The following is a 13,698-nucleotide window of genomic DNA, read 5'->3' on the forward strand; positions in this document are numbered from 1 at the left end:
AACAGGGGACATCTTTCCATTTTCTTATATCCTCTTCTATCTCTTTTTTCAGAGTGCTGTAGTTTTCAATGTAGAGGTCTTTGGCTTCCTTTGCTAGATTGATTCCTAGATATTTCATTTTTGGATGATATCATGAAAGGGATTGCTTCCCTAATTTCTCTTTCAGTGAGTCTGTTACTTGTGTATGAGAAGGCTATTGATTTTTGAGTATTGACCTTGTATCCAGCTACTCTACTGAATCTGTCAATTAAGTCTAGGAGCCTTTTGGTGGAGTTTTTTTGGTCTTCTATGTAGAGTATCATAACATCAGCAAATAATGACAGTTTAAATTCTCCCTTTCCTATCTTTATTCCTTTTATTTATTTCTCTTCTCTAATTGCTATGGCTAATGTTTCCAGAACTATATTGAACAGGATAGTGATAGTGGACATCCTTGTCTTGTTCCTGATTTTAGCATGAAGGTTTTCAGTTTTTGACCATTTAGTATGATGTTGCTGTTGGTTTTTCATAGATAGCCTTTATCAAGTTGAAATAAAGACCATCTATTCCAATTTTCTTCAGGGTTTTTATCATGATTGGGTGTTGAATTTTATTGAATTCTTTTTCTGCATCTATTGAGATGACCATATGGTTTTTGTCCTTGACTCTGTTAGTATAGTGTATTACATTTATTGATTTACATATGTGAACCATCCTTGCATCCCTGGGATAAATCCAACTTGGTCAGGGTATATGATCTTCTTGATGACCCTCTGTGTTCTCTTTGCCAGTATCTTCTTGAGGTCAAATTCACACTCTTAATCATATGCCAAATTCTGTGACATAGAAAGAGGAAGAAAATTGTAATAATGAGAATTTAGTCTCTGTAATATGGGTTAAAATTCTCTCAGCCTCTTCCGAACTATGTACTTATTCACACTTTGCACATCAGTATATTTCTTTTCTGTAAGATGAGAAAAGCAATAGTACTTGCTCTATGTGTCAGGTGAAGAATAAATGAGAGATAATATTCCATGACTCTCTGAGGCATTTTCCAGATCATCTTCCACAATGACTTAGTGCTATGCCCTCAGTTATTTGTTATTTGGAAAGATATGTGCTGAACTCATTAATAATAAGAGCAATTATCAATATTAACTCACTTTATTATTTAAGCAAAAGGATTTTATAATATTGTGATGATTTTTCATGTTTTATAAGTAATGGAAATTTGTATTTCCAATGAAATCTTAAACAAGACCCAATATATAATTCAGATGAATGCAGGAATCTAATTAGTATGCCTGTCAGATTTTGGTATCTGATTGAGGGTGATGATGCCATTACCTGGGCCAGGGATAAGTGAGAAATCAGTGGTGGGTCTGCAGATGGTGAGCCAGCCTGCAAATGCTGGGCTTGAGATGATTCATCCATATCAGGCAAGAAGTAACAGGTACACATAGTGTAGCCTGAGCTCAGGATAGATGGCAGAGATGAAGACACATATATAAATGTCATCATTTTGGGGTGTCTGCAGAAGCCAGGTGTTTGGAATGAGTAAATAGAATGGAGAAAGAATATCTTGGTAGACATAACCCCATTAAAGACTGAGTAGAAGACAAGGCCATGAATAATCCAGGAAGGATGATTGTAAAGGAGAGGATAGTATTTAGAGAAAGGAATCACAGAATCTGTTCAGAAAATCATGTTCTTCTTGTCACCATGTTAGGGAACATGCTCACCTTCCACACATAATCCATCTGTTCTTCAGAAGACATACACTACTAGCCACAACTGACTGAGACCAGAACTTGACACAAGATACAAGTTAGGTCAAATATATTCCTTTTCCTTGATGAGTATATTCACAATGGAAAACTCGAATTCTTTTACTGGTCTCTTGAATTGGAGACCATATAAGTTCAAGGTCAAGATAGCCATGGAAAGTGAAAGCAAAGAAAATCATTTTTCAGAGAGATGACTATAGCTGATTTGAAGGGAAATGATGAGGGATTCTGTGGGAAAAGGTGGTTATAAAAGAAGTTAGATTGTAGTTTGACACTTTTGGTTCTCATCCCTGAGATCCACAGAGGACATTTCTCTGGGTTCTGTCCTTGAGAGGTCTTAGTAACCTGTGATTCCACACTAAGACAGAATTCAAGAGAAAAAATCATTTAAAGGAGATTTTAAGTTAATAGTATCTTAAGCTGTGGCAAGGTTCCATTCATTTGGTGTAGAAATAAGGGTATAAGTAGAATATTGGGAGCAACTGAGATTTATGTAATAGTAGGAAGAATGAAGAATTGGGATAATCTGGTGTTTCTAGGGAGCAAAATAAGTGTTACAAAGGTTAAAAAGTACAGTTTTCTTTTGTTTTCAATAAAATTAAGGGAATATGACTGGGAGCAAACAGCTCAATCCAATAGAAAGGATATCTTTGCTGAAGCAAAGTGGAGAATAAAGGGTGTAATATGTCCTATGAAGTACAAAGTGTTTCACTAAAGTGCAAGAAGAATGTTCAAACTTCTGTTTATATTTTTTCTCATTTAAAAACTAAAATATACATTTATAATGCACACATGTAAAAGTGGTACAGCTGTGTAATTTATAAATACATATCCATACATTGAGGATGGGGCTCAATAATTTTATTGCTAAGGCTATACAATCAAAAAAGTTAGAGATCACAGTACTAAAGTATCAAACAAGCAAGATGTTCATTGAAAAAGCCAATATTATAATAGGTATCATAGAGTAAACCACATAAAAGCAAAATGTTTTGGCAAAGTAAAAATAAAAAAGTGGAAACAGGTGTGTCCTAATATCAAGGAAATATTACTTTTTATTATCCTATTTTCTTTTTTCTTTCTTGAAACCTTTACTTTTTCTTAATGAGGTGAGCTTTATGAAGCTGGGAGCAGAATAAAACTCAATAAGAGTTTTTCATTTGATTACTTTTCCAGACCAAAGATTCTTGGTCATCAATAACTGATCACAGCATACCAAAAACATCAGGTATGAAATAAAACATTTCTGTAAAGCAAGTGTCAGAAGTATATACATTGCTTTCTTTGTCTTTAAATTTTTTTTTTAAGTAAAGGATTTATTTTAGGTCATTGTTGAAATTTTCAAGGTGAATTGGATGCAGCAACAGCTGCTTTCTGGGGTTTATGTCTTGTTCTTTCATGAACTCCATGCCTGAATCTGCAATACACAATTTTTAGGTGCCTCATTTGCCCAGTACTGGCGGCATTTCCTCTTTTAGCCTTTGCACTCCAGTTACAGTATACAGTACTTTCTCTTGCACTTGGCAGCATAGCCACAGTTGACACAGGTCCACTTCTGAAGGTGGTAGGCCTGGGAGTCACAGTGGTGGCACAGTGTGTGTCTTATTATGACATTTTCCAAACAGTGACTTCCCTTATCATCTCTCATGTGCCCCAAAGAGATTTCTTTCCTTTAACTCATTGTCTTTCAATGTTTCAATGCCTCATTTCTTAATTGCCACAGAAAAAATTTTTAAAAATGTCTCCTAATTGCTAAGGCTACATCAATCACTCTCCCCCCTCTATATTTGCAGTAGAAAAAACAATAGAGAAGACTGAAAATATCTTGTTCCAAATATGAAGAAATTCTTCAGTGAGGTCCCAGGAGTGACTTGGAGCCCTGCCTTCATCCAGTGCTCCACTTAGCCACATGGGCACCTGCAAGGCCCAATTCCACATCCCATCTTGCTTTCTGGCTCTTCTGCTACCTGGTCCCACACTACAGAGGCACATGGGATTATACTTCACATAGTTAAAAGTGATAGATTAATAACTACTATAAATTGTCATTTTCTAAGCTGTGCTTGATGCTATGGTATTGCTGATTATAACATCTGGCCTAACACATTGTGATTGATCTAATCAGTTTTCCTTCCTGGTATAAGGAAAATAAAATAGCCTCAGAGTCATTAAAGCCTCAAAACCTAAAGACAAGCCATATCTGGAAGAGACCTCTTCAAAGCAATCATTCCACAAGGATTTTAAACACAAGCAACAAAGATACCTGCATTAAGCAATTTTGAAATGTCAATGCAGGAATTAAACCAAGGATAGTACCAAAAACAAAAATGAGAAGACATTTAATCAAGGCACAAAGGCAGGCTTCCATGGCACAAAAAGGAAATTCTGTGGGAAATGAGGTGCAAAAGTCTGATAATCAACCACCTGGACACCCTGAACTGATAGCACAGGAAGTAACAAAGCAGATGGATGAGGCTCTAGAAAAACTCAAAGCAGAAATAATCTCCCAGATAAATACAGAGATGGTGAGTAGAGTGAAAGACATGATTAGAGGCTCTAGAGCAGAAACAGATAAGAAAATAGATGAGATCAGAAGCATGCTGGAAGCCACGAATGCCCAACATAAGAAAGAAATGGAAACCATGATTGCCCAGCATAAGATAGAAATGGAATCCATGAAACAGATTCAAACAGATATTCAGGAGATTAAAAACTCCATTGAAAGCATGCAGAGCAGACTAAGAGAATCTGAAGACAGAATATCAGATATAGAAGACAGGATTGTAGTTAAGGACCATGAAAACAGAGATTTCTTAAAGATAGTAAGGGATCGTGAGAAATCAATCCAACAGCTGCTAGATGATGCAAAGAAGAATAACATAAGACTGATAGGAATCCATGAAAAAACAGGAGAAAGTACAATTGACATAAAAAAACTGTTCACAGAAGTAATAGTAGAAAACTTCCCAGTCAGAGGTAGAGAATTGGACATACAGATAAGTGAGGCATATAAAACTCCATCCAGCCATGATCAAAAAAAATCTGCACAAAGACATATAATAGTCAAGATCCCAGAAACCCAACAGAAGAACAGAATTCTATAGGCAGTTAGAGAAAAGAAACAAATCACCTACAAAGGAAAGCCCATCAGAATCACAGCAGAATTCTCAACACAAACCCTCAAATCAAGGAGAGCCTGGAGTCAAGTATTTCAACCCCTAAAAGAAAATAACTTCCAACCTAGACTGTCCTATCTGGAAAAATTATCTTTCAAAATTGATGGGGAAATTAGATACTTTCATGACATGAGAAATTTCATGAACACCAAAAAAGCACTCCAAAAAATTCTGAGCAATATCCAAGAAAAAGACAATGAGGGTCACAACTCCATGAGGGCCAACAGAGAGAAGACACCATGCAAGGTAATGCACTAAAGGGAAAGGGGGAAAAACAAGAAAAGAGCCAACAACAATAAAACATCATGGCAAGAATGAGTCAATAACTTTCAATTATAACTATCAATGTTAATGGCCTCAATTCACCAATCAAAAGAAACAGACTGACAGAATGGATTAAGAAGCAAAACCCAGAAATATGCTGAATACAAGAAACACACCTAACTCAAAAGGAAATTCATAGACTGAAAGTAAAAGGATAGAAAACAGTTCTCCACGTGATAGGAACCCAGAAAAAAGCAGGGGTAGCAATGTTATTTGCAGACAAAGTAGATTTCAAACCAAAACTAATTAAGAGAGACAAAGATGGTCACTACATCTTTGTGAAGGGAACAATCCAAGAGGAAGAAATGACAATCCTAAATATTTATGCATCAAATATGAATGCCCCCAACTATACAAAACAAATATTAATGGACATGAAAAACCAAATAAACAGTAACATAATTGTAGTGGGGGACCTCAACACCCCTCTATCCCAAATAGACAGATCATCTAGGAAAAAAATTAACAATGAAATTCTAGAACTGAACAAAGCTATTGAACAAATGGACTTAATATATGTTTATAGAGTGTTCCACCCCACAAAATCAGAATACACATTCTTTTCAGCTGCACACAGGTCATTCTCCAAAATAGATCACATGCTAGCTCATAGGACAACTCTAAGTAAATGTAAAAGAATTCAAGTTATCCCCTGTATATTATCACACCATAGTGCAATAAAATTGGAGATCAATAATATAAACCACAAAACACCCACAAACACATGGAACTTGAATATCACTCTCCTGAATAACCAATGGGTCACAGAGGAAATTAAAGAAGAAATTAGACAGTTTCTACAAGTAAATGATAATGCCAGTACAACATACAGGAATCGGTGGGACACAATGAAAGCAGTTCTATGCAGGAAATTCATAGCAGTGAATGCTCATATTAGGAAAACAGAGAGAACTCAGTTAAATAACCTAATGCAGAACCTCAAGCTCCTAGAAAAGGAAGAGCATAACAAACCCAAAGCTCGTACAAAACAGGAAATTATAAAGGTCCGAGCAGAAATCAATGCAATGCAGACTAAGAGAATGATACAAAACATCAATGAATCAAAAAGCTGTTTTTTTGAAAGAATAAATAAAATCAATAAACCTTTAGCCAACCTTATCAAAAAAAGGAAAGAAAAGGCTCAAATCCATGCAATTAAGAATGAAAAAGGTGAAGCCACAACAGATCCAGCAGAAATTCAGAGGATCATCAATACCTACTTTGAGAACTTGTACTCTAATAAAATGGAAAACACAGAAGAAATGGACAGATTCCTAGATACATACAAATTGCCAAAGTTAAATGAAGATGATATAGAAATTCTAAACACCCCAATAACAATGAGTGAAATTAAAAATGTAATAAAAATTTTACCAACAAAGAAAAGTCCAGGTCCTGATGGCTTCACTGCTTAATTCTACAAGACATTTAAAGGAAAACTATCACCATTACTCTTTAAACTCATCAAGGAAATTGAAAGAGAAGCAAGGCTTCCAAATTCTTTCCTGGAACCAAGTGTTACCTTGATTCCCAAACCAGTGAAAGACCCAACTCAAAAAGAGAACTACAGACCAATCTCCCTAATGAACATTAATGCAAAAATCCTCAACAAGATACTGGCAAACAGAATACAGAGGGTCATCAAGATGACCATACACCCAGACCAAGTCGGATTTATCCCAGGGATGCAAGGATGGTTCAACATTAGTAAATCAATAAATGTAATACACTATATTGACAGAGTCAAGGACAAAAACCATATGATCATCTCAATAGATGTAGAAAAGGCATTTGACAAAATCCCACACACATTCATGATAAAAAAATCTCTACAGAAAATTGGAATAGAAGGTCTTTATCTCAACCTGATTAAGCCTATCTATGAAAAACCAACAGCCAACATCATACTAAATGGTCAAAAACTGAAAACTTTCATGCTAAAATCAGGAACAAGACAAGGATGCCCACTATCACCACTCCTGTTCAATATTGTTCTGGAAACATTAGCCATAGCAATTAGACAAGAAAAAGAAATGAAAGGAATAAAGATAGGAAAGGAAGAAGTTAATCTGTCATTATTTGCTGATGATTTGATACTTTACATAGAAGACCCAAAAAACTCGGTCAAAAGTCTTCTAGACCTAACTGATAGATTCAGTAGAGTAGCTGAATATAAGGTCAACACTCAAAAAACAGTAGCCTTCTTATACACAAATAGCAGACCCATTGAGAGAGAAAATCAGGAAATTCCTTTTACAGTAGCATCTGAAAAAATGAAATATCTAGGAATCAACCTCACAAAGGAAGCAAAAGACCTCTACACTGAAAACTACAGCACTCTGAAGAAGGAAATCGAAGAGGATATATGAAAATGGAAAGATAACCCTTGTTCCTGGGTAGGGAGAATCAATATAGTGAAAATGGCCATACTTCCAAAACTACTATATAGATTTAATGCAATACCAACTGAAATTCTAACAATATACTTCACAGAACTAGAGAAAATAATCCAAAAATTCATTTGGAACCATAAGAGACCTAGAATAGCTAAAGCAATTCTAGGCAACAGAGACATGGGTGGTGGTATCACAATCCCCAAGTTGAAACTATCTACAAAGCTACTGCGGTAAAAACAGCATGGTATTGGCAAAGAAACAGACCTGAAGATCAGTGGAATAGATTGGAAGATGTAGAAACAACTCCAGACTTACTCAGCCACCTCATCTTTGATGAAGGACCCAACTACCCTCATTGGAGGAAAGACAGCCTATTTAATAAATTGTGCTGGAAAAACTGGATTTCAACCTGCCAAAGATTAAAACTAGACCCATACCTATCACAGTGCACTAAACTAAGATCAAAGTGGATTAAAGAGCTAAATATCAAGACAGAAACACTAAACTTGCTGGAAGATAAGTTAGGTAGAATTCTCAATGACATTGGCATAGGAAAAGACTTTATGAACAAAACTTCAGTAGCATGGGAGCTGACACAAAGAATCAACAACTGGGATCTCATCTTATTAAAAAGCTTCTGCACTGCAAGAGAAATTACCAACAGAACTAAGAGACAACCTACAATATGGGAAGAAATTTTTAGCAGCTGTACCTCAGATAAAGGTCTACTATCTAGACTATATAAAGAATTGAAAAAAATCAGACACCTCAAATTCAAAGACCCAATTCAAAAATGGGAATCTGAAATGAACAGACATTTCTCAGACAAAGAACTAAAAGCAACAAATGAATATATGAAAAAATGTTCAACATCACTCGTCATTCAAGAGATGCAGATGAAAACAACACCGAGATTCCTCCTCACCCCACAAAGAATGGCTGCTATCAAGAAATCAATCAATAACAAATGCTGGTGGGGGTGTGGAGAGAAAGGAACCCTTCTCCATTGTTGGTGGGAGTGCAGACTGGTGCAACCACTGTGGAAATCTGTACAGAGATACCTCAAAGAACCAGGACTAGAGGTCCCATTTGACACAGCTATTCCACTGCTGGGTATCTTCCCTAAAGAATTAAAAGAATCATACCACAGCGATATATGCACACCTATGTTTATAGTGGTACAGTTTGTAATAGCTAAGGTTTGGAAACAGCCCAAGTGCCCATCAACTGGAAACTGGATAAAGAAGATGTGGGATTTTTTTTATAAAATGGAGTACTACTCAGCCATAAAGAACAAGAAACTAGAGTCATTTGTAGCTAAATGGATGCATATTGAGGCCATACTCCTAAGTGAAATCAATAGGACACACCTGTGTAAATACCAAATAGTATCTGTAGTGTGAGAAACTGAAAGTGTAGATAAGGATGAATATGATTAAAATGAATAGTTGATAATTTGAAATAAGAAAAAGTCCAAAGGGGTAAGGGTGGTGGGAGGGGAAGGGGAAAGGGAAGAAAGGAAAGGAAAAATTATCAGAAAGAAAAAAAAATGGAAACAAAGTCTGTGTAAATAGGGAAGGGTGGTGGGGGTGAAGGGCGCACAGCTAATGGGGGAAAAAATAAGAGCTAAGATACATCATGTTTAGGTACAAACACCCAATGATAAATGTAAATGTATTGTATACCTAAAATGTACCAATTAATATATAAATAAAAAAAGAAATTCTTGTGCTTCTACATCTTAAAGATAATGATAATGATAATTATTATTAATATCAATCAATTGAATAGCAACAGATTCATTTTCATGAGATCCAAATTGAGATCACTAGAAGACAGGATTTATAGCTCCCATGAAAGCTTAGAGTTTTCTCTTTTGTTCTCCAATTGGTATAAGAGTGGGAGTATTTAATAAAAAAGGAAGGAGAGCGAGCTAGTTTTGTCATGATGGTATGTATGAGAAGTGTAATTTATTCACAGGGAAAAGCCTGAATTCTAGATGCTTTTTCATGAAGTCAGAGCCGTGACTTTTGAGAGGTGGGTGCTATGAGCAGAAATGATCAAGAAAACCAGACTGAGTGGAAAGCACAGGGGGAAAGCCAGAGCCCAAAAAACCCTGCTAAATGATCATCTGCAGTAAGCTCTTTATTAATTAAGGATGAGTCATTGAGAAAAGGCTAAAAAGTTTTGCATTTGTATCATCTTTTAGATTCTATGTGTGTGAACAACTTCATGCCATGAAATTATTTTTGGTAAGAAACTTCCTAGAGGTTATGATGTAACTATCAGATTATTTTCAAATGCACTACCAGATTGCCAGTTTGTACCAGTATTTGTCCATTATCAATTCTGAGTGTTGAATTGGTAGATTCTGTTCACCAGCGATGTCATGTTTTACTTCGGAAATTATTACTATATCTAGAAACTTCACATGAGTTAAAAGTCTGACCTTTCCAGAGAGAGAGGTAATGAAGTCTAAACTAAAGATCTATAATTGAGTTTGTACTGTGTCAATATTATTTTCACTCTGCAGTCAGTTTTAGTGAAAAATTTAATTCTTTATTTCTTCAATGAATTATAAATATTTGTGTAGAGGGTTGATTTAGATTCCAAGTAGCTTTGCTTAATTTGGGAGATCCATAGGTCTACATATGATAACTTTCAGAAGTTTCTTTCTAAGCAAAATCTAGATAAGGGTCTAAATGACAACCAGAAGTATGAAATTAAATTATGAGAAGCCTATAGTCATATTTCATATTTTCATATTTCTATAGTTTTCCATAAGCTAATCTGGGAATATTTAAGTGATAGAAATGTGATTTATGCATAAGAAAGTTATGTTGGTAAGAAAGTATTGTCTTTCCTAATCCATTGCAAGGTTCATGACTAATAAGAAAAAACAAATTAATAAAATAAAAGCATGGTACATTTAGTGAACCAAAACTTTAAGTGACACAGGAACCTTTAGAAACAAAGACCCAAAGACCTCAGGAAAGCTGTATTTTTATGTTATGAAAAAAGTAGAAGGTTGTTGAAAGACAGGAATAGACAAAAAGGGGCATGACTTAGTGGCGATAAACTGGGAAGAGGGGAGTCAGTGAGGCTCATTTGCTCAAATTCTTTTCTGTGTCACTGTACAATATTTCTTCCTTCCCTAATATAGGGAAAGATACCTATCACATGAGTGTCTTCTGACCTTTCAGCCGAGGTAAATCAGAGAATTTTTAATAGGCAGTTCTCATCCAGAAAGTCAGAAAGTCAAAATGTGACCTACAAGGTGATATATTTTAAAATACAATGTCCTGCACCCTATAGATTAATTTTGTGTCAAATTTACTGGGCCATGGTGCCCATTTATTTGATCAAACAGCAGTTTAAATGCTTCTGTGAAGGTATAGTTTAAATATGATTAACATTTAAATACATATATACACTTTGAGTAACAGATTACACTTCATTGTGTGCGTCTGATCCATCAGTTGAAGGCCTCAAGTCAAGACTGAGATCCCCTGAAGAGGAAAGGATTCTGCCTCAAGACTGCCATTGAATCAAAACTGCAACTTCAACTCCAGCTGGAATTTTCAGGCAGCTGCAGGATTGCCCTACTGATTAAGATTTGCCATAATCTCCCCTTCCTTATATAGGTATTTGTATGTATGTTTAGGTATGTTTGCATATGTGCATGTGCATGTGTCTGTACCTTCTCTTTGTTCTGTTTCTTCAGAGACCTATAATATAGATAAGATGAGATTGCTTTACTTTCTCAAATTGCTAAATAAATTATATTAACATTATTTGGAGAACAACAAACCCTTATAAATTTATGTATTCACATATCACACTTTTTACCAAGATAATGAAACATGGGTAGAAATATATGTGTCCAAGTCAATGCACGTCACCAGCTACACTAATAGGAAGAGAGGAGCTCTGTTGGTTCCATGTGTAATTGTCCTCCTGATCATTACCCACTTGGTTTTGTTGTTAGTTCCAACACCTGCTAGTTAGGAGAAGCACTACCAGCCCTGAAGTGAAGTCTTGACAATGTTAGCCCTTTTATCCAGAATATCCTTTATAGAAATGCAGCCCAAGCATTTCCATACCTGTGGTTAGTGTACCACTAGAAATTGTACCAAGATTGAAAATTATTAGAAATTTTCCAGATGCTGAATCTAAATATGAATTCTATCTGAAAAATATTCTGCTTAGATATACAAAGGTCTATGTAGTAATAATGAAGTGTTTTGTTTTGGCTGCTACCCAATGAAAGCAACTGTAAGAGGTTTCCTGTAATATTTTCTTTGACGGCCTGATATTTAGTAAGTTAGAAATAATATGTTTCTCAGCCAATAGATTTTAAAATGTATCATCTTTTAACTCTAAGGTATCTACATGGTTAGACTGAAATTTTGAAATAACAAAAGTTTGAGTAAGTTGAAGTTCTTCACTTACATCTTTGCTCCACCAAATATTGCCTGAACTGCAAAATCACCTCCATATGAGAGTGTCCTTTCCTGGGATTGTTCTTCACTCTTCCTTTGAATGGCTGAACTAGTTTGTTCTGGTGCTCAGAGAAGGTTGTATTGATCCATTATATTGAAATATTTACAGCTTTATATATTTTCAACTTTGTTGTAGTAGCAAGTGGGCAAACTGCTGGCTGATTTTAGAGTTCATTTTTACATTGGTTAATTCTGGAACAAATCAACAGCAGTTTAAAATAAATTCATCCAGGCACAAAAAGACAAGCTAAATAAATCCTCAGACCAGTGGCAGGCATAACTTTCTCCATTTACCCCTTTTCACAGAGTTATTCTTTTTTATTCTGGGACCATAGTAAAATATCTGGGATTTGAGTGTACTGGGACATTAGAATAAAACATATAAATGTGATGCATATTTTGTCCTAGTCATGTCTCATGAAATTTATTTTTAAGGAATTGCTTATCTTTCTAAAATGTTCAATCATTCTACCAATTTCAGTTGTGCTAGTTTCTTACTACCTCCCTTCATATTTATGTCAGAGAGGAGCCTTTCTTGTTGCAGGGCCAAAAAAATAAATTTCATTTTCTCAGACTCAGACTGAACAAACAAACCTGGGAGGGTGAGCTTAAGTTGTCAAATGAAAGAGACACAGAATAAAAAAAAATACCTCAGACTAAACACATTGTCTATCTCAACTTGACTTTGACAAGTCCATTTTAAAATCTCTGGCAATATGTGCAGACAGCAGAGTCAGTTGTCCTAAGGACTGCCAGCTTCCCATCTAGGGGCTTAGGTGGCCACAGGCATCTATCATTGGGAAGATTCAGAAAGTGAATAAACATCAACATTTTCATAAGGAAGCTGAAGAATTCCAGATACACCAATCCAGGAAGACAAGGGCTCTGGAAAGGAAATGGTGGCAGACACTCCCACACCTCTTGGATAGACATTCATATTTCCCACTGGGGCATCTACTTGCCCCCAAATATGAACCCTGAACAAACATCACTTTCACAGTCCAGCCCAGGAAAGGCATATTTTGATTCCAGAAACTTGGAAAGCTGACAAAAGGAGTTTACCTATGAAAATTCCTGGCTACTTTCCCTCAATCCTGAGACAAGAATGACAGAAATATTTTTTTCCTTTCAAGAAAGAGAACTCCACTGAGATGGAAATTTGCCATTCAAGGTCTGACTTCTAGAAGGCCATAGTCAGTTTAAAAAAATGTGCTGGGCATGGTGGTGCATGCCTATAATCCTAGCAGTTAAGAGGATGAAGTAGGAAGATTACTAGGTGTCCAAGACCATCCAGGGCTGAATGGTGAGTTCAAGACCAGCCTGAACTACATGATGAGATTCTGTCTCAAAAAATCAAACCAGAAAAACAATAGAAACCAAGCTTTGTTAAGGGAGAAAGAAAGAAGGATTGAAAGTAAAAAAGGGGAATGGGGAAAAAAAGAATTAAGATATATTATGTAAGGTACAAATTCCCTATAATTAATGTGATCATTATGTATGTCAAAAGTGTACAAATAAAATTAATTTAAAAAAC

General features: G+C 35.6%; 1 pseudogene; it reads right to left on the bottom strand.

Moving 5' to 3' along the window:
* Positions 1-3,107: 3,107 nt before the first annotated feature.
* Positions 3,108-13,698, bottom strand: part of LOC147830417 (large ribosomal subunit protein eL37-like) — a 102,959-nt pseudogene continuing 92,368 nt past the window's right edge.

The sequence above is a fragment of the Heterocephalus glaber genome, unplaced genomic scaffold (genome assembly GCF_053883595.1).
Source record: "Heterocephalus glaber isolate CG9 unplaced genomic scaffold, H.glaber_assembly_v1.0 deba00000122, whole genome shotgun sequence".
Lineage (NCBI taxonomy): Eukaryota > Metazoa > Chordata > Mammalia > Rodentia > Bathyergidae > Heterocephalus > Heterocephalus glaber.